We start from the raw sequence: 18,234 nt of genomic DNA on the forward strand, positions 1-18,234 counted from the left end.
CACTTTTACCTCGCCAACGCCGCCCTCGCCTGCTTTTCTCTCTCCTGGATTCCGCGACTATCCGCGACTTCTTAGGAGATATTCCCGGCGTCCTTCGCGAGTCAATCGAACACTGACAAGCGGCTTTCGCCCGCGGCCGTTGCATATGCAGCGCGATAGATTTCTTTTCTGTCTCGGCTGAGAGACTCGCGCGTGAATAGCGAGTCGGAGCGAGAGGGAAAGAGAGAAAGATTTTCTCTTTATTTATTTCTTCATTGTGACAAGTGTTCCAGAATTGCGATTGTTGTTTCTCGCCCCGTCCTTCGCACTCAGGTTTCTATTTTAACGCGCGCGCGCAGTGCCGCGCTTTGGGAGGCGAGCGCGTAACACGTGGTCGTCGGAACGAACGAAGCGGCTTTCGAGATCCGCCGAGCGACAAGATCCGTCCTTGCGCGGCTCTCGTCGCCGACGGGGGGAAGAGGGTGAGAAAATCTCGCTGTTGCTGACAGAAATAGACGCGAGAACCAGCACTCGGCACGAGGCTCGACGCGAGGGAACTTCGGCGGACTCCTCCGCGAAGGGCCTCAGGTCAAGACGCTCTCCGTGTCTGACGAATCGAACTTCGAGAGGTGCGGGAGCTCTCGTAATCAGCAATGAGAACTTTTGCAATGAATTAATCGATTGACAGAAACGTCAGCGTCACGGATCGTTCGTTAACGCGTTGAATGCCGTGACGGTCACCGGTGATTAGGTGATACCGCCGAGTCTCATTAAATCTCATGAAATGTCATTAATTACAATTGAAAAATCGAAATCATCGTATAAAATGTTGCATCCAATCGAACGAGGCAAAAGATGTATGCTCTTTAAATTTCCTAGAGTGGAATTTCACTCAAAACAAGCGAAAAATCGCGGTATTTTCACACCAAGCCATAGTGCAAATATTGCCACTCGAAATCGCAGGAGTGAAAATTTCACTCAAGCTTAGACGAAAAAATAATTTCGATCCCATACGAGGGCAAATGTTTCTTGACACTTTCAATATCTCGATCCTCGGTTAAGCTCTTGTGCAATTAACGGGAAGCAACGCGGCAGTCGACGAGGAAAGATCGATATCGCGGATGGAGTGTGCATCGAGCGTGGTCAAAGCGAATCGAAAGTCGCGGAGACGTGCGAACTCGGAAGTTCGCTAAATCGGGCCGATTGCGGCGATCGCTTCATTAAACGACGAGAGCCGGCGGACGCAAAGCTCTCGGCGGAGCCGGGCATAAATCTCGACGATAACTCGTCTCGAAGGCACATATCTTCGCCGCTTCAGCGTCGAAGGAGAAGCCGGGAGAACGGCTTCCGCCGCGCGAAACCAGCCTGCAATCAGATAGCGAGCGAGCAGAAGCGAGCGTTCGCGAGGATATAGGCGGACTTTCGACACCCCGCGGTTCTTCGGCCGCCTTATTCGCAGCGATACGCTCGCGAACGCGGAGCCGTCGCGTTTATGTCGCTGCCTGGAAATAATTTACCTCGTACCACGGTAAAGCGGATACACACCGTGGCTTTACGCGCGATTCTAAAATTCAGCTAATTATCCGTTTGTCAAAGATATACTACACTTACGGGAGATACGGTATACGCGATGGCGGGGTTGTCGCGCGTTTACCGTCCCATTTGCATCTCTCCGTTCTTAAGTCGACAACTATGTAGCAGACCGAGACCCGTGCAAGAGTCGTTACTTGAAACTTGTCTCCCGTGAGATATGCAGATTTCAGTTTAGAGTTAGATGCGAGTTTTTCAGCCGTGTCGCGATTACAAGTACGATGGCGTGCGTGTCGGCTATCGAAGCGAAATGAAAGAATTTCACTTCGCTTTAGAGAGATCACGAACTTGAACGATTCAAACGTTTGGTCCACCCACCAGGAACACCGATGATAATTCCCGATGAGAAATACGCGGGGAATGAAAGCTCCTTCGCCCCTTCGGAAATCTAAAACAAGTCTCGGAAGTACGCTTCGCCGATTTCCTCGGAGATACGCGATTTTCGCGGCGCTGCCGCGCGAGAAACGAGATGGAAAAACAGCCGTGGCAACGCGGGAGAGATTCTCCGTGCGCGTACTTTTCGGACCGGACAATTAGTCCCGGCGTCACGTGCATTATCGATCAGCGGTGCGTGTCTCGCGTCGCTTACGCCACTTAACATTCTACATATTTACGCGGTATACTCGCGCTCGCGCGATCTCGGGAGATATCTCGCGGCGTAATAAATTGATTTATCTATTCATCTATCTCTCTCCCTCCCTCCCTCTCTCTCTCTCTCTCTCTCTGCGTACATAGCGGATCGCTGTGCTCGCCCGCGCTCGTGCGCTCACCTTTTGCATTATGTATCTGCGGAGAAGCGCGTATTATATTTCGGTGTTGGTACGTACACGGGCGAGTAAAGTTACTGCCGCGTGCTCTTTACGAACCCGGCGGGTCTCCTCTCGCCATTGTATGCTAAGGCCCTTCGCGACGCGTGGTCTTGTCGCTACCGGTGGCAGAACGATGTTCTCCCGAAGGGGAACACGAGCGTTCGCCTTGTACCGGCTACGTCAAACGTCTCTGTTCCTCGGCTCGCGAAAGGGGAGGTCGTCGGAGCCTAATCAGAACGGTCCGAGGGAGAGGTTGAACGGCCCGTTATTCGCGCGCTCGTCCGTCGAAAACGGATTTTGCGATCGGGATATAATGAGGAGGATCGGGGAAAACTGAAACTCGATTCCCATTCGGGATTGGGTTTCAGAACCGTTCGGTGGCTCGGCAACGGTAATTAACGACGGCGTGAGATTCGCGCAGTGACGCAAATTCGTCGTGGCGGGTCGTCGTAAATTCAACTAGTCACCACCGTGACACGCGCGCGCGCCCGGGAAGCAAGAGATTTCGGAAAAATCCGACGAATGGGGGGTCTCCCTGAAGAAATTGAGAACCGTTGCCGCGACTCGATCTCTTTATGGAACCTCGGAGACGACGTACGCGCGCACGCCTCGCTTCAAATGTATTCGGTTATCGAGCGTTGTTCCGCTTCGATAAGGGTGGATCTGAAAGGGCTGACAAGGGTTGTGACGAATGCGCGGCGCCACTGCTCCCGGGGAATTTGCCTTAAAGGGCAATTTTATTCATCTCTAAGCAAAGAAGGATGGCCGGGAGGTCAGGAGATCTCGCATGTTCGAGGACGAATCCCTCGAGGCTACCTTAATGCGATGCTCTCCGAGATAAGTATATACCGTCTTTTCACGACGCAACCTGTGCGAGAAAGGGTCCTCTTCGCGTTAACTGTCACGATAGCGGAATGACCAACGTGTCGCCAATGATCTATCGGTGTTGGTCCACGAGCTGCTGATTGGCATCTTCGAGGATCAACACGTCCCGCTGACGGAGATCCCGGTCGTGGGATAAGCGTGCCAACGAGCGAACGGCTGGAGATTATCGTGGGGTAACTCAATTTTTTGCGCCGAATTAAGACAATTCCTTCGTCAGACATTTGTCTTCGAATGTCGATCTAGACTGGAATTTTTTTTTATCCTCTCGCCGAAAATATCGCGCCGACATCTGTGATCAGGCTCTTACCGACACGTTGGTTAAATTTTTCGACTGTAAAAATTAATGGAATCGAAGAAATAAGAATTGCTGATATTTTGGAGTTATTAATTAAAAAAGCCTTTATACATCTTCAATAATTAATAACTCAAACATTTGCGTGGTTGTTTGCAAAATGGTAGAGGGATTTTTCGTTCACATTGATTTGAACTATAAGTATATGACGAATGAGACGGCTTGCGTCAGACTCAATTTGTACAAGACTCTCGTTTTAACGGAGAGAGAGAAATTATATTGCATCGTTATGCTTTATACGGCTGTACTCGGAGATGTGTAAAGGATACCGGTCATGTGCACGTGTGTCGATTCGAACGCAACGCCTCGATCATTTCACGTAAACGAGCAAATATACTTCGCAATAACCGTACGGTTTGCCCGAATTGCCGTAAAAACTCGCCCGTCGAATCGGATCTTCATGGAGCGGAGGGGTCTCTGACATTTGGTTCGCGTTGAGAGAAAGGCGCACCTCGACGGCAAAACACGAAAACGAAGGATACGTGCGGGCCAGCGATCGAGTGAGAAAGAGAGATGACTCGATGCCGATTGCGAGAAGCCGATGATTTATAAGGTTACCGGGAGTAAATCAAGCGCGGCCAGCGAGCGGCTCTTGATATTTCGCTATCCGCAAATCGAAGCCCGCGTCGTTATTGCCGAGGGATGTAATTCGCTATGGTTCGCGTCTCGGCTCGCTCAAGCATAGTATGAGTTATAAATCTGAGAGTGGATTTTGAAACGAAGGAGATGCTGCGATCCTCGGTCGACCGGACCGCGGCACGAGGTATCCGTTTTCACTGGTGATACGGATCAGTGAGCGTCCGTGAAAAATCCTCGCTAATACGGTTATCTTCGTGATACTCGTGCGCGTAGCTAGAAAATCGGGAGAATCAATCTCGCGTTTCGGCCGCAAAATATCTCTCCCTACGTTAGGTCGCCAGTCAGCGACCTCGAAGAGAATTGTCTCGGATTTCCGAAAGCTGTACGTGAAAAGTCGATCGATGGAATCTTGAATTTGCTGGACAAAATTAAAAGCGTTATATCAAACTCATTTTTTACGGATAATCATCTTAGTTATATCGCTGAAAATCTGTTCGTATTTTCAGCTAATTTCAGCCGCTAAACAGATTCAATAATTTTATTTTATTTTTTCAATTTAGAAAGAAATCTTTTTTTCGTTCGGTTCTTGATCGCATTGTTAAATCCTTTTTTTCCCGTGTGCCTTTCAGCCTTCACGAACTGCATATATCCGTGTGATCGTTCGCGGCGAGAATTGGTCGCGATCGCAAATTATCGCAAATCGACACTCGAGTGCGAAGCGTAGTCCCTCCGATAGCCGGCTCGCAGCTTTCGGGCTTAGCCGCTCGTGCGATTGTGCATCGATCCGTGTTTCAACGCACTGGAGCGACGCAAAAAGGCGGGCGTTATTAAGCGATCGTTGTCTGATTTACATCAATCGGCGCGCAGGCTTACGATCGTAGCGATCGGATCGACCGACCGGCCGGGCAGATACGCAACGAAGATACCGGCCGGTCTATGTATAATCGGTGCACACCGTGCCACTCGCAGGCCCATTTATCATAGTTAGGAGGCGGTTAACGAATGACAGATTGGATCGGTCCGGCTATTATTCAACGATCGTTCATACATATAGCGATTTATCTCGTGGAGCCGCCGTGCGGCGCGTGAAGGCGACGGCACGGACGCGCCGCGCAAAGATCGTGTCACTCGAGATCGCGCTCGAAAGTTACAAGAGCCTCCCCAGCGCGACTCGCTGCATGAGAACTGCCAGACTCGAAATTCTAGCCTTATGTTGAACCTTCAATTCTACAACACAGTAAGAGATGAGATAGCGAAATAGGTTCAAAACATTCCAATCCCAGCAATATAATGTACTCCTCCTTTGATCCTGGTAATGCCTTAAATTTTCCTTTGCGCTGCTTCAGCGTTAAAATAGTTGTTCGAGGTAGGATTAAATCTGATTAAAATAAAACATCAAGAAAATCAAGCGGTTGAATCGACAAAATCGATGATTTCGAAAAAATATCATGTACACTGAATAAATTAAGGAAGAGTTGCCTAAATCGTACCGGTCATCTAAATCGTATCTCATTATTTTTCTGTAATTATTCAATGTAAGCGCGATGCAGTGATAATTATATTGAATAAATGAGCAATGAAAAACATAATTAAAACTTAAACGAATTACATTGTATTTTCTGTGTGATATAAACACTTAAAAAATACCTTAAGTAGTATGATTTTGGCAACTCCACGCGCTGGTGCAACAGCACGTTGTGTTGATACAGTTGCTGATCAAATCGCAGCCGTTGAATCAATACCTGATTACTGCAACTGCATGATTTGTTCAGTGGATTAAACGTTGTACTTGAAAATTTGGCTCGTTAAGCAACATTTCGTTGAACTTACCATTTCTTTTTTTTCAGTGTAGAATTAAAGGTTCAACAAAGAGATTAAGAAAAGTGTCAATACCTTGAAAGTAAGTTTTTATCAGTCCATATGCTATCTAAGCGCAAATTATCCTGAAGAGCATCAAAGTAGTATCGAGATTTCGAGTCTCGTTCTCGAGTATCGTTTTCTGTTACCGCCCCCGTGCGATCGACGTTACACGGCGACGCGATTCCGACCGGCTGTTGGAATATCAAATAAGAGTCTTCTTGAAAAGTACGGATATCAAGAGCGATGGACGCGCGGCGCAGGATGTGAAGCGTGATAAATGCCCGCTGCTGTTTGCACGAGGAACGTCCTGGAACTGATTATGCGCGGAGGATCGTCGGGTGAACTCTGTCCGTCCGGTGGGAACCTCGCGGTTACGTGGCGTTTCGTAATAATACATACATACATACATAAAAATTCATGGCGCGGGATTGCCCGTAATGTATGTACATGCATAACGCACTCCAGGTTAACCTCCTCGGATTGTAACGTACGAATTGGGCGTGTTATCCCGGCGCGAGCGCTTTTCACCGACGGGGAAACATCAGCGGCGGATCGCGATAAACGCGTGTTCCGCGGCATAACAAAATTTACCATACAATTTCTTGTTAATAATAATAATAATAGAGAAACAGCGGGGATTGTGCGCGATGTGTTACGCGAGATAACAGAGCGCGGGGAAACAGAATGCAACTCCGGAGGGGGGAGAGGGGGAGATGTTGTTTCCTTTTCCGCGAAATTAATATTTCCTCCTTCCCCCTCCGTTCTTTCTCTCGCCGCTTTGCGGTCGATCGTCGTTTGTCCGAGGGAGGTAAATTCAACGCGGGTTTTAACATAGTGGCGCGATCGTAGGTGAGTTTATACGTGCATCCCGCACGTTCTTCGGCGGCAACGAGCCGTCGTCGACGCGTATACGAATTTCGAACCCGTCGTCGTCGGGGAACCACCCTCGAAATCACGTCGGCCCTCTGCCCCGGCGCCGATACAATGACGAGGTCACGTGCATTAGCATCCCCTCGAGAATCGCCACGTGGCGGTGTCGGTGAGCACACGTGTCGCGTCAACCGACACCTTTCGGCATCATGGGAAACTCCGGCCGCGCCACAAAGCAGCATCGTTAAGATCATTAAGCGCGTTCTTCGTTTTCTTATTAATGCTGCTTTCGGGCCTCGTGCACGCCCCCGCGATTATTATCCGCCCGGCCGGCGGTGGTGTAGGTGCAAACCGGTGGATGCAAAAGTACTTATTTCTCAATTAGTCGGACGATTAATCAAGGCCGCCGGTTCTCGACTTGTTAGATGGCGGAGCACGATCGTGCGGCTCGTTTTAACGAAGATTAAAGGGGTGGCCGAGAGTCGGGCGTTCACGGGCTCGCCGATGCCTACGTGATACTCGGACGTTTCTCAAATTCGGAGCAACGCGGAGCTACACGTGTCAAAGCAGACGCGAGAGGTTATTAGCGCCAAGGCGGCAGAAGTGCGCAGTGCTAGGGATAAAAATATCGAGGAAAGCCATTTTTCTTAATTTAATCTGCTTGGAGAAGCTATACCGGAGAAGAATTTTTACGGCTTATGTAATCTGAGCGCGCTCTCTTTCTCTCTCTCTCCCTCTCTCTTTCTTCCACTCTTTCATACTCTCTCAACAAGGATCAAATATTAATTTTTTTCTAACGTTGAAAACGAATAATCGATGAGACGAGTTGTCGATGAAAATCGTTTCGTGTCGATTAGCTCGCTAATTAGTTCGCCACTCAGCAATAGCTGTGCGATATCGGAGTCGATTCGTCGATTCCGACGGTTTCTGGAACTTTAATCAGTCAATTATTTCCTCAATATCGAAATCCTTCGCGTCCAGAAGCGGGGGATGAGCCCGAATGGATGAGATATTATATCTTCGTGAGGGATATACTTACCGAAGGAATACCTCGTTATAGCCATTAATTTTTGCCATGGGACTCTTTCGGCTTCATAATGAAACTGAAGTTGAAATAAGGAAATATATGCGCTACTCCACCCTATATGCGATAATGTTCCGATTTATTTTTAATTACTCCCAATACAGAATTACAGAGCGATTAAATAATCATGACGCGAATACATACAAATTCCATAATAGCGGCAACAAGATTTCCCATTATCCGAGTCGCACTAATCGCGTTAACAGGGACTGCCACAGCCAGGTGGTCCGCAATCGAGTTAAATTTGCTTTCGACCGAAAGAGCGCCGAAAGATCGCCGTCTTCGCTCGATCGTCTCATCGTAGTTTCGAGTTCATTCGTTCCCACGAATACCGCGATTTCCGCTATTTCATTATTCAACTATTGAGATCACCTCGCCGTATCATGGCAGTGGAGGGGGATAGGAGGAAAAAAGAACGCGGCCCCACTCGAAGCGACACATCGCCACCAGGATTTATCTACCAGAAAAAAACTTGTCCCCTAATAGATGTAGTGCGCCCAGTCCCCCACGGACAGGGGGCAAGGGGTGAGGCCTTGTCGCCGTGTGTGTTTGCCGATACTCTCTCCGTCTCTCGTGATGATGTTTGCGGATTCGTATGCATTGTGTCCCTCGGAAGCGGACCGTGCATCGCAGGTTTATATCGCGGCGATGAAGACGGAGTGGCACATATAACAGCGACGGAGAGAGAGAGAGAGAGGAGGGAGGGAGAGAAAGACAGAGAGGAAGACGCGGGCGGAGTGTATCATCGTAATAAGGGAACAGCTGACAGTGGCACATACTACGCAGCTAAAAGCAATTATGAAGCTGCCATCTCGCGCAAGTTCTACGGTCCCTCTCACGCTCTCTCATCTCTCTCTCTCTCTCTGTCTCTCGCGTCTCTTCTCCTGCCCCTTGCTCTCTCGTCGTTCCGCTGTGCGCTCGCCCCCGTATGGTCTTCTCACTGGCTGACTAATATCCACCTCGTGCCTGCTCCGCGCGCTCTCCACGTGTGTGCGTCGTACCACTTACATGCACGCGCGCCCGCGCGATTCGTAACGCGGCGGTCAACGAGGTGCTAATAATACATCTCTCCGCCGCATGTGATACCCCGCGGAAACCCGCCGACGTCGGCCGTCATATCCGCGGGAAATGACGGCGGAGTATCGCAGAAATCTCGCGCGTCCTCCGATCCTCCCGATCGGGTGTTCCTCCTTCCCGGTGGAAACCGGGTCGATTTCTCCCGGAGCTTGCGGGGATTTATACTTGAAAATTATTTGATAGATAAGTAGGATGTAGACTCGGGTCGTCGACGAGAACGAATAGAATATTTTCGCGGCGATTACCATTCCGTTCGTCGTTGTCGTACACGTGGACATGTGTCGGACATTATCGGTGTTTCTCGTTTCTCGGCGGAATTTCACCGCCGAATTACGGAATGCGATGCGTACTTGTTCCGTCGAATTTGCGGCTGCCCTTTTTTTCTCATCCTCTCGCTCTCTCTCTCTCTCTCTCTCTCTCTCTTTCTCTCTTTTTTGTCGGCGCTCCGCATCGTTCCGTTCGGACGGCGCGCGTTAATGAAAAAAACGAGGAGGCCGCGGTTAACACAGCGGCGTCCGTGTTCCGTATCTACATCTTTAATTCAGGCGATCGTTACAGCGACACGTTACACAGCGGAAAGATGGGCCAGATAGAAAGGGCGGACGTGACGATCGTTAAAAAGTTAACAGAATTACCCACGTGGATACGAAAACGGGAGTGAATGACGGAATCAGATACGAGCCGGCGCGCCCGATGCATATAAACGCAGGAACCACCGGGAAGATATCCCCCTTGATGTTTTCAATGGCGTGACTTTGACGTATATTCGGTGGCGGCGCGTGAAAATTACCGTTCGGATTTGGGTTAATTGCGTGAATTTAAATCACCCCGGAATTGAACTTCCTACACGGCGAACTTGGCAGGTAAACGACCGCGTTCACGAGGCGTCATCCTCCGGGATGAAACAGTCCAATTAAGGTACGGAATTGATAAAACGCGACGATTCCCAACCCCCTCGCTCCCCGCGTCCATGTGCCTTCCCTTTAACTGATCTCACGGTACTCACGAAATTTCTAACGAATGAAATCTATTCAAAGTGTATGAAAATTCATTCGAAGCGATCATGAAAATATCGCCGCCCATCGGAGTCACAGGAAGGAAAATTCTATTCTAATTTAGACTCGTATATTAATAATCGTTACTTACTCTTTAAATTTCTCGGAGTGAAACCTCATTCTAAACAAGTGAGAATTCATTCCACAGTGAAAATACTCAGAATAGAGTGACATTTCATTTTTCACAAAAGTGCGTGTTTAATTTCAATCATAGAGTGAGTGTTTCACACTCTATTGGAGTGAATGTTTTCTTTCAAAAAGAGCGAATTCTTCTAATTTACATTATTTAACACGTAAAATATTCTATTTTACTTAGCATTGCTTTTGTTAGTAACGATCTTGTCTCAAAATCTTTTCGATTATGTGCCATTTAATCGATTCCATTTTTATTTTATTTAAAACATTTATTTGCCATTGATTAGATTTCGATTCAGAACTTTGAGATCTTGAGTCTGCTGTATCTTGCACTACATCTCACCTTGATTGATAAATGAATTTTATATTGCCGAATACTGTAGGAAATGAAAAAAATCATTCCGACTCGAGTGATTCGATAGTCACTCTACTGTTCGAATGGAGATTTCACTCCAAGAAATTTCGAAAGTAAAACTCGTCTCACGTGAGATACTCGGATTCGGAGTTAAGTCTCTTTGGTTTCTTTTCGGTTGAATAGAGTCGCTTTCGCCACGGATAATCAAGTGGACACTGAAAAAGTGTCGCCGCCGGACGCGATCGGCATCGCGTCGCCTCCACCGAAAGGGAAAGGACCCTTCTCATCATTCGCACACACGATCGCTTCTCTACAAGTGCCCGCTTTTCTCAGCAACTCGCTGAGATTCAACTCACGAAGAGCTCTCTCTCTCTCTCTCTATCTTCCCCTCTCTACCAAACTCTCTTTCGAGGCCTGTGCACGCGTATCGTGCCGTCGAGTCGTGTTCCAAAAACAACTCTCTCGCTTGTGACGCACACTCGGGTCGCCTAGTAGCTCTTCTAGAGTCGCGTCGACCACTTGCTGGCCAGATGACAGGGACTCATGTGTTTCCTCTCTGACGCATGGCCTCCTCTCGTTCTCCGTGTGTGCGTCTCGTTGCACACTGACGTTCCACACGCTAGAAAGTAAAAGAAAGAGAACAGCCCGGGGAGAGGAGAAGGAGAACCCGCGAGGGGGCGGAATAGCCACGTGGCCTGCCTTGTGTTGTTTCGGGCTCCCCCTTTCGTTCTTCCCCTTCCGCAGCATCCCTATACTTTCCGGTGTTTCCTTTCTCTCTCTCTCTTCCCCTCCTTTTTTTCTTCACCAACCTTACGTGGTTTCTCCCATTACCGCGATGAGCCGACGATGAAAATTACGTTCATCGTTGTGTCGTACACACCGCGTAAACCCATAACCGAGCGCTCCCTAAAGCCCGCTGCCATCGTGCGTGTGTGCGCGCGTACGTAAACGTAGGCCTTTTTGCTCCTCTTGCGAGGCTAAATGCGCCACCGCCTCGAAAACGCGGCCTGCAACGACGTCACGGACATTGACATCGTAGGCGCCATTACGAGAGTCCCCTCGAATCGTGGGGGGACATCTCGCAGATAATTAAACCGCGGCTTCTTGCCGTATCCAGCGCGACACTAACGAAATATCGATTCGTCGGAGAAATACGTTGGAAAATACGAGTACCTGCTAATTCAGATAATACGTGACAATTATTAAACAATTATCCAATACGTTTTGTATGAGACGTTAAAATTAGCAATCTTACATTTCGCGAATTATCGATGAAAATCAACGTCCTCCGAGACGTTCTCGATCGACATGGAAGAATAGTTGAGGGCGAATATAACTATAATTTCTCTCAGCAAAGTTTCCAGAATCCAATCATCGCGACATTTTTAAACAAATCCGAGAGCGACGAAGTCGCCGAGTAGAAAGCTCGGCTGGCATCTGGGTCGAACTTTTGTCTCTCGAGTACATCGCGCGAGAACGCGCGCGAGTTTTCGCGGGCGCGCATCGAAATTGGCGGCGCGAGCGAGCGAAATCATATCTCGGCTGACAAATCCCCGACGGGCCTGTCAGTCTCCGGCCTTTCGCTTGATTTTTTTATTCCTCCTTCCTCTCCTCCCCCCGTCCCGTCTTCGCTTCCCCCTTGTTCGTTCGTTTCTGGCCTCGGGATCGGACGATGCATTGAAACTCAAGACCCTTGAGATGGGCCATTCAAGGCACCACCCCACCTCTCTCCCTGTGCCCGCTTCTCCGTAGGATGTCTCGTGAAAAGACCGAAAGAAAGGGCAGTCCTTCCGATGTAGGATGCCATTCAAGTTATTCATTCGGATCTCGCGCTCGTGGGGGAGGGCCGCGACCGGTCGGACGAATGCGGGATAAACCGTCAACAAGAAACGCAGAAAATCACGTCCCGGCGAGGAGTGCACGCGCACACTCGGCCGAGAAAGAGAGGAAATCTTATTGTTGCGGTTCGACCGAGCCGGGGACGATCCTTTTCTCGAAGGATATCCACCGGGATACTTGGTACAGATCTCCAACGGCACTACCTGTAGGCTCTTCCCTACGCGGCCTGAGAAACTACTTCCACTAGCTTGAGATTACCGTCGGTGAGTGCATTAAAACGAGAAAGGGAGACGGAGAGGGAAAGAAAAAGAGAGTTAGAGAGAAATCGAGAAAGAAAGAGAGCCAACCAAATTATGCAGTTGGCGCTGTTAAATTGTACGTTGTCCGTCGTCGACGACGACGTTTCCTCAGACGGAGAATTATCTTATTTTACAGTCGCCGTACGATAACGGCCGGCGGCTGGCTCAGGCTGAAACGCACGCGATATCATAAGAGGAGTCATCGTCGCGCTGGTAAAACCAACCGCACACTGATCATCCGTAACATCGAGAGAGAGAGAGAGAGAGATAGAGATTCCGCCTTGTCCGCGCAATTATATATTTTCCACCTCTCCGCCATAAATTTGCCGCCGCCGCTTCTCCTTATCGCGAGCGCGATCGTTACGAAGTCTTTAGCTCGGTCGTTTCGAAACCGCGAGACGCGCTCGCTCGCGCGCACTATGCGAGCCTCGTTAAGTTTCGCGAAGAGACCGCAATGTATTTATTACCGCCGCCGCGCCGAAGCCTGGCGCGATTATTCGATAACGGGATAAGACGCGCGGATAAGAGCGCGAGACGAGATTCTACGGGCCGTTCGGATGACATATTATCAGCGATATTAACAGAGACGGCGAAGCGGCTTGCCGCGCTGCCGGCGACTCGTCCGACTCGGCTTGCTCGTTTTACAAATTCCACCGGGCGCGAGCCTACCGCGCGCGATGTCCACGATAGATTAATGGGCCCACCGCTCGAAGTTGATCGTTATGCGCGAGTTATATATAAGGTGATTATATTAATGACCGAGCTGCTAATTAGAAACAATTAGGGAAACTGTCGCGAGAGTGATTGAAAAACGATGGCCGGCCAGGGTCAGCGCGGGGTCAGCCCGCGCTCCCGTCTCCTCAACGGTGAAGTCACTGGAACGAGCTTAATACCGCTTTAATAGTATGCCTGAGAAGAGCAGCCCTGTCGTCGAAGGGTTGAGGAGGCGCGATCCCCTCCGGTTGACGCAGCGAGATCGATCGCTGAACTTTCAATGAGACAAAGCCTCGCCATTCTTCGCGCTTAATACACTCCTGCGAGCTTTCATCTTTTAATGTATTCCGAGAAAGAGATAGATAGAAAAGAGAGAGAGAGAGAGAGAGAGAGATAGAGATGGTCGCCCCATACCGATGGGATTATTTATGACGCTTCTAAGACGCGAGTGAGCTGTTCTTTCCGATTTCTATCTCGGCGGCCGGACGAGATTTAAGATCCGAGTGGGCGACAATCTTTGCAGGAAATGCTCACAGGTACATGTATATGTACGCATACTCGTATCCTTCAACCGCGGGAAGTGTATTTCCGCGCGAATCACGCGCGGGCGGCGTATTCCGAGAGACGCGGCGTCGCGCGCGATTCATCCAACGCGTGAGGATGCGTCTTTCCCGCGGAAAGAAGGCCGCTGCGTGCGCGCTATTTCATTGCGTTTAACGACCACATTGTGAGAGTGAAGCGAAGAGAAAGACATTAGATGGACAGGGAAGATAATCGGGGCCGATAGTCGAGGGCTTTTTCATCGCGCGCGCGCGTTCATCTCTCGAGAACGCACGGCCGATTGTGCGCGCACAATGCACGGCTGCGTGCCGATTAAGCCTGTTCAAAGTTCGCGAAAGAGAGAGAGGGAGGGAGAGAAGCGTTAATTTTTTTCCTAGCATGTCCTCGAAGAACTTTACGGTTTAGAAATTAATAATACAGTAATATACAGTTTTCATTAATATTTAGCAGACTAAACGAAAGAAGAAGCATGTGAAGAAGATAAGGAAACTTCTAGGGTGGATGTGTGCGTTTATATTTTTATATCGCAGAATGCAAGACAATTTATAACATATGTGTAAAGTCGTAGTTAAGAAAATGATAAATTTAGCAAGGAAAAGAACAAAAATGTAGGAAAACAAATACTTAAGACTTCCACTTAAAATGCAGTGCAGCAGGTAAAATTCAGAAGTGCGACAGCTGAGGGATTGACGGTAAAAGAGAGAGAGGGGCCGCGACGTGCGTGCGTTTACCACCGTTCGTTTCTCGAGGGCCACGAGAGCACGAATTTCTGGGGCCGGACGAGAACACGGCGATCGAGCACGTCGATCGCCGCGGTGCGTGAATCTCCGACGAGGATTTCCGAGGATCGTCCCGCGTCGTTTCATCGATCAACGCGGGACGATTCGCGATGTATTCGATGACGAGGGACGGTGAACAATGCGCGATTTACGACTTCTCGAGGACCCGGCGCCCATCTGTCGTTGCGCCCCGTAACTTCTCGTAGCGTGCGCATCCCCGCCGGGCGGGGAGGGCAGTTTGCGAATTTACACGGAGCACTCGATAATTATCGATCCGCTCGAGGGATCCGCTCTGTGCTACTCGCATACTATTTCGACGCCCTTGAAATTTGCCTACGATTAGACAACGTAGATAAGTGTTTGCTTCTATATATCTGATTTAATTTATTTATTTATGTATCTACGATTCTATCATACATTTAGCAATAGTCACATATCCTCCCTGTTTTGCAAAATTCTGACATAATAAATATTATTTCTCTATCAACTATGATTTTGTTTTTATATAATTCACGTACACTAAAGAGATGGTTCCCGTAAGCGAAGAAAATCCAAGATAATCTGTAGTATCCAAATATTTCATGATTACATTCTAACGAGGCCGAGTAGAACATTTCGGGCTTAGTTGCTCGTAAGGTGGTTTATCAAAGAAAGTGCGTGCGCAATTAGACACGAATATAGATATTCATATTGTACATTCGCTGTTCATTGCGCGTTCGCTCAGTATATACCCGTCCTTAGACTAGTGAGTTTCATTCTAATAAATACTACAGCTTCATTGAAACTTCGCTGTGTGTATATATATATATATATAACTGTAAGCACAAGAAAAGAGCGAGAGAGAGATAAATTCGAGAGGTTCGCGGCCGTAAGAAAAATTCCGCCGCCGGCGACGGCGTTCGAGCGTGGTGTATATTCGGTAGGAAAAATTCTGCCACCGCCCACAGGCTCGTATAATATACCGGGCGCATGGAAAAAGGCATTTGAGAGCGGCAGCACGTGTTTCGTGCCGTTTTTCAGCCGCTGAACATACGCCTCTTCTCGGCTCCTCTCTTCCGCGCGGCACGACAGTAAACCAAAACCGATGACCCGCGCGAGATTCCGGGTTACGAAAACACACGCGGCGCGATATGGGCCGGGAAAACATAGAGTCGTGTCTGGACGGCTGGCGCCTCCGCGCGTTCCTCTCGGCTGGACGGCCGAAAAGAAATATGCTCTGCCTGCCAGCCGATTAATTTATCTTATTGCGCGGCGTGTTAAAACGCGCCGAGCGTCTTTAAGGTCCACGTGTTCGTCCTCGTGCCGTCGAAAGGCCGAATTTACATCCTCGGTGACGATCGAATCGATGCATCCGGGCCGCGAATTTCTCGATGACGACTCGCTCGCGCGGAGGTCGCGCGGTTTAAATAGAGGAAGGTTCCACGTCGAATGGAACGTCTTTATTCCCATCGCTATTTCACATCGTGATATTCTGCTTACTTTATACGAACGCGTAAGTCACTCGTTCGCGCGCGATCGTTAGAATCAAGCTACGAGTTAGTAATGACCGCGACGTTGCGACGTGAGCGAGCGAGCGAGCTTCCGAATTCGCAACCCGCGCGAAATCCGCCTCTATTTATAACGAGCCGCGAGAGCTATGCGTCAAATCCGCACTTACCCCCTGCGGAGAAACCACTGGCTCAGTCGCCTGTGACAAAGACGACGGCGACGAGGCCGGTCCAGGGTTCAAAGTACCTAACACGCGTACTTCCCCGGAGCCGAACCTGCTGCACGCGCGTAAACGTGCGTATCTGCAAGACGACACGGCCGCGTTCCAACCGCGAAACTGCGCAGTGGCCGCGTCGTTCGTCGTCGTCGTCGTCTTCTTCTTCTTCTCCTCCTCCTCGTCGTCGTCGTCTTCGTCGAAGGCGTCGGCGCGCACGCAGAAGAAGACGCGTGACACACTGGGAAACTCTGGCGCCGTCCTGCGCCCCGCGCCCCCTTAACTCTCGCTTTCGGGAACAAGTGCATCTTCTTTCGAGAGGGGTCACCCCCCCCCTCCTCTCCGCATCGCCCGCTCGCTTCGCGTAGGGCGAACGGGCGGTATTAGAATTAGATAAATATAACTCCACATGGTGTGCGCGGAGAATATGCGTAACTGCGCGGAGAACGGTATTGCGTGGTTACGCGCGGAGTCGCGGTACAGTCGCGGCAGTAAAAGCCGCGCCCGCTTTCGCGAGTGCGTATCAGATAATTAATTCGAAGCCGGTATATACGTAGCTCGTTACTGCCCGGTAGAAATGTTTGCAGTTTTTCTAGACGCCCGTCCAGTTACCGTCTGATATTAATGCATTTTCATTAGTTGCAACAATACTGCGTGGGAAATGAACAAAAACTTGATAGAGCTTCATTCAGCGGTATTTTTAAGGCAAAACTTGCTTATTCAATCAATTGAATAGTTTTTCCGTTCATTTATTCTTCTGTTTTCATCCAGTAAGTGGGCTCGGATTTTGCGCAGCTTTTGTGCGCGTAACCGCAGGAAAAGCGTTAACGTCGTGATTGCGATCCCGAAGTAGGTTCACTCCTCAGTTGTTAGACAGAAATGAATAAACTGTCCGATAACTGTTCAAAACGTGCATGAACCTTCTATTGGAGTTTTTTCGCGAGTTATTCCAGCTTCCAGCATGAATTTTGATCATTCTTTAATCCGTACTTATTTCATTAGAAAAGTATTCGTCCAAACAGCTACAGGATAATGGTCCGCGAATTTACTATTATCTTCTCCGTCAATGTGAATAATTAATTACATATAAGTTACTTGTTATATTTATTATTTATATAATTAAATATATAATGGATTAATTGAAGAAGTAATTTTTAAAAGCACGAATATCAACCCCCGAGGCAAAAGTACCGGATGAATTGTCCTTTCGATCTGGTGTGACGGGAGAGCAGAAGGAAGCTCCGGCGTGTTCCGTAGCGAAGAACGAAACCGCGCGAATTCGGTTTCCCCGCGGGGAGCACCTCGAGTATGTGCGCTTAACACCGCGGTAATATCATGAATAATGCATCGCGTCTCGGCGAATAACGCCTCGGCGGGTGATCGGCGCGGGGCCGAGTACAAAGTCTCAATCCGCGACACGCGGTCGGCACCGAATCATCGTTATCGTCTTGTAACGCGCGGACTAGGTGTCCCGCACGATCGCCGATCTCGTCAGCGATAAAAGCGCGGGCTGATACCACACCTTCCGGTGCGCGCGTGCGCGCGTGTACGCGTTAAATTAGAGGCGCCGTGCTCGTCGCCGAGTGCCGCAGGTACCTACGAGGTAAGTACAGCAACGAGGAGCCGCTGCGACAACGCGACACGCTCTTAAATTACTCGCGAGTCGTTGCTTCGCGAGGAGGGCGAGGAGAAGGAGGGGGGGGGGAGGAG

At 49.3% G+C, this 18,234-nt stretch overlaps 1 protein-coding gene across 1 annotated transcript in view; it reads right to left on the minus strand.

Annotated features, from left to right (window-relative positions):
* The window catches only part of LOC106748945 (MAP/microtubule affinity-regulating kinase 3-like), a 76,311-nt gene extending 59,562 nt beyond the window's left edge, over positions 1 to 16,749 (minus strand). Inside the window, exon 1 of the mRNA XM_014627905.1 lies at positions 16,480 to 16,749. The gene's annotated coding sequence lies outside the window, so the exon portion shown is untranslated. The remainder of the gene's footprint in view (positions 1 to 16,479) is intronic.
* Between the last annotated feature and the right edge of the window lie 1,485 nt (positions 16,750 to 18,234).

The sequence above is a fragment of the Dinoponera quadriceps genome, unplaced genomic scaffold, assembly GCF_001313825.1.
Source record: "Dinoponera quadriceps isolate SergipeBrazil2010 unplaced genomic scaffold, ASM131382v1 scaffold37, whole genome shotgun sequence".
NCBI classification, from domain to species: domain Eukaryota; kingdom Metazoa; phylum Arthropoda; class Insecta; order Hymenoptera; family Formicidae; genus Dinoponera; species Dinoponera quadriceps.